The 3,865-nt window shown below is 36.6% G+C and overlaps 1 pseudogene; it reads right to left on the bottom strand.

Annotated features, from left to right (window-relative positions):
- Positions 1 to 325: 325 nt before the first annotated feature.
- On the bottom strand, positions 326 to 1,249 carry LOC102544227 (olfactory receptor 13H1-like; annotated as a pseudogene).
- Between the last annotated feature and the right edge of the window lie 2,616 nt (positions 1,250 to 3,865).

The raw sequence follows: 3,865 nt of genomic DNA, 5'->3' as shown, positions 1-3,865 counted from the left end.
TGGTTGCAAAAATTTTGTGGTTTATACTCCAAGAAAGAACTTCTCCCTAATGGGCTACTATGGCCATAACCTTCACCTTTACATATTTACTGCTATTATTCTCTTTGTGAACTATTTTATGCACATTCATGGCTTTAGCTCTTAATGTGGCTTGATAAAACGTTAACATTCATGGTAGACTTGTTAGTGAGTGCCTAGTGGTGACCACAGAAAGAATGCTCACTAAGGTTTTTGTTGTTGTTTGTTTTTAAAAATGTAAACTGAAATTTTGAGGACCAAGTTTTAATTTTTTTTCTTGCACATTGGAGAGGCTTCAAGAGAACCATTAGGATTTTTCCTTTCCTTTAGCTAACTTCCTAAGTGCAACTTTTACATCCTTATTTCTCAGGGTGTAAATGAGGGGATTTAACATGGGAGTAACTGCTCCATAAAATATTGACATGACTTTGTCTTCTTCTTGATATTCTTCTGACTGAGGTTTCAGGTACATGTAGATGGCTGTCCCATAAAATATGGTGACCACAGTCAGATGGGATCCACAGGTGGAGAAAGCTTTGAGCCTGGCTTCTGCAGAGTGGATTTTCACTACGGCAACCACAATGTGAGTATAGGAGATGAGGATGAAGGTGAAGGGCAGGGGCAGTGTAAACACACTGATAATCAGATCCAGAATTAGACTGACAAGCTTCAGCAGGGCCTGGATCTCACAGATGAAATGGTTGATGGTATTGTGCCCACAATAACGAGCAGGGATTGCAGTGATTGGTGTGACTGCTACTAAAAAGGCACTGGCCCAGGTTCCTAAGGCCAACTGTTTGCAAACCCGATTGTTCATAATGATGGTGTAACGCAGGGGATTGGAGATTGCAACAAACCTGTCATTAACCATGATAGCAAGGAAGATACACTCTGTCATCCCTAGAAAGAGAGATGTGGTCATCTGGGCATAACAGCTGGTATAGGAAATGGTGGGGAAGTCCCTGAAGCACTGGGCCAACACATATGGCTCTCAGCTGGTAGAATAACAGATATCAAGGAAGGATAAATTACTGAGAAAAAAATACATGGGGGTGTGAAGTCGAGAATCCCATCTCACCACAACAACAATAAGGTTGTTCCCAAACATTGTGACCAGATAGAAAAACAGCAGTCCCAGGAAGAAGGCAGCCTGGATTTGAGGCTGTTGGGAAAATCCAACAAGTATGAATTCAGTCACCTCAGAAACATTGTCTCTTTTTAGACTGCCCATTTAGTTGTCTCAGGTACTGGGAAAGAAGACAAAACATAATGTCACCTACATGAGGAAATAAGAGGAGTAGCATCTCCATAGCCTGTTAGAGTTCATGTTCTGAAGCTCTGATTATTATGTCATTTGTTTTACTGAGTTAGGGTCAGCTGTTCAAGTATCCAATGGTGGAAATACAGGTTCTCTTTTCTGTCTGGTAGAAACTTACATCATCAAGAGAGGATGGTTAAGTTATTTGAACTGTTAGATTCCCATTAGGGTTATTTATAACTGATCAAGTAAGAAAATCATGTACATTGGGTTAAACAGAATTATTGCTCTCATAAAGGAGCATGGCTATATGATTAACTTTATTCTTGACCAAAAAAAAAAAAGCAAATATGCCACATCACCCCAGCAAAAATGCTCGTTAATAGCTTTATTTAAGTTGGTTCACCAATTAGCACTTAATATTTTTTAAGTTTAAGCTCAATGGACCAGTTGTGAATGCTCGAAATAGTTCTCTGCTTTTCAATATTTTTGTTGCTGTTGTTCTTATATGTCATATTAAAACCACCTATGCATGGTAAATTAGAAAGTGTACATGTAGCTAAAGCTATCAGTCAGTTCAATAGAAAGACATCACTAGCCAAAATAACATGGAAAAAACCAAGCAACTGGTGGATTTACTGAAATCTCACTCTGTTCAATTATCCTGGTATCTATTTTCAAATGACAGCAGCTTACAATGTGCAGATCCTACCATCTCCATATAGTTCCAAACAAGAGCTTAAAGGGTGATGGGAAAATCTTATTAGATAAAAAGATTTCATGAAGACAACAGTTACCAGAAATTATGAAGAGGGACAAAAGAAATTTTGGAATACGTTTTCAGAAGTGTTAAAAAAAAAAGAAAGAAAGAAAGAAAGAAAAAAAAGAAAGAGCCCTGTCAGTTTTATATGATTTCAGTAGGGAGTGAAAGAGATGACCCATTGAAGTCTCTTTTGGCTTTAAGATTTTCTTATTTAGACACAGAATCAAATCTCTCCTTACTGTATAGTTATATTAGTGCTGTATATAATTAGGTAATTCTTCGTACTCAAAAGGCAGATTACTGAAAAACAAACAAAGCAAGGGAGTCAGCTGGATTCAAGTCTAAATTCTGGTTCAGCCACGAATAAGCTGCACAATCTTGAGAAATTCAATTTCCTCATACATGAAACGGGAATATCAACTAACCTCTCCCAGGACTGTTTCAAGAATTAGATGAGATTATTTTTATAAAGAACCTAGCACAGTACCTGGCACAATTATAGCACCCAAGATATTTTAGCTCTCTTCCCACGTTCACACCCCATGTAGACTTTTCCTTCAGCTTGGATTTCATCCTTGTGAAGATATGCCAAACTGTCATTTCATCCTACCTTCCCTTGTGAGGTTTTCACATTACCAGAAACAATACCATCTGAAGTTTTTGGTTTGAGTAACAACTAAGAGAAAGTTTGACTGTGCAAGTCATTAAGATTTGTTCCTGACAGTAGGCGGGAAAAGACATATAAAGAGATGAAAATTACTCACCGACTTAGGGCTGGAGGACAGCAACAGGGAAGTGCATCTCATTCATAACAGAAGCATTTTGCAGTTGGCGACACCCCCACAAATGACTAATCTCCAATAAGAAATTTGATTCCTTCAACTGCAAGGAAAAGAAGTTTAATACAAGCAGCTGTGGTAATAAATCTATCAGTTGTGGTTATAAGGCTGGAAAATCTTGAGTTAACTGTGCTGGTGAATCATGCACATTTATTTCTACTTGTTAAATATCTTTTTCTTCTATTTACACAAAGGTGGCTTATAATAAGGCTACCATGAAAGGCTGGTGCTTAAAAAACAATGAAAAACTCATTTTCTAACATAATAATAATAATGATAATAATAATAATGATAATATTATAGCAGTTCACGACATGCAGTTTTTCTTTGCCTGTACAAATATTAAAATGATATTTCTTCTTGAGGTGTCCAAAATTCTGTTACTTTGTTCCCAGCCACATAAAAATAAATTGAAGAGATGTCCTTTCTGAATACATTGAGACATTTTTAAAATATTGGTGTTTGCCAAAAATGTATAATCTACTTACAGACAAAAAATATTTAGGTAGTATTAAAAGAAGCTACAATTTAAATACAAGAAGGAAATTTGGAAATTTGGATAATCTTGTGGTGGTTTAAGAATTTACAACCTCAGTCTTGAAGAACAATTTCCACCTTGGGGACTTAGGAGATATTCTTGCTTTGTAATTAAGTTGCCTAATGCAAATAGGGAGAAAGAAAACAAAGAAGGAGGAGGAGACACCTGCTGTATTTAGCTCGTTAAAATAATGTTAACTTTCCTCCTAACTTGGTTAATGAGCATTTCAGTGAGTATTCCTTATAGCAACAATTCCAGTCAGTAAATATTGTTGTGGTGGGGAATCAGGGCTCTTTTCCCTCAAGGAGATACTTTCTTCTTTCTGGAAAGTTCTTCATTTAATTTATTTTCTGCTAGCAAGTTAAATGTTCAGGTAGTGCTATGAAGAATTTACATTGAGGAATTTTGGAGATCAAGATGTACATCATAGTATGACTGTGTAACTTAAC

Source organism: Vicugna pacos, chromosome X, assembly GCF_048564905.1.
Source record: "Vicugna pacos chromosome X, VicPac4, whole genome shotgun sequence".
In the NCBI taxonomy this organism is placed as follows: domain Eukaryota; kingdom Metazoa; phylum Chordata; class Mammalia; order Artiodactyla; family Camelidae; genus Vicugna; species Vicugna pacos.
The sequence above is the reverse complement of the archived record's forward strand: the minus strand, read 5'-3'. Positions and strand labels throughout refer to the sequence as shown.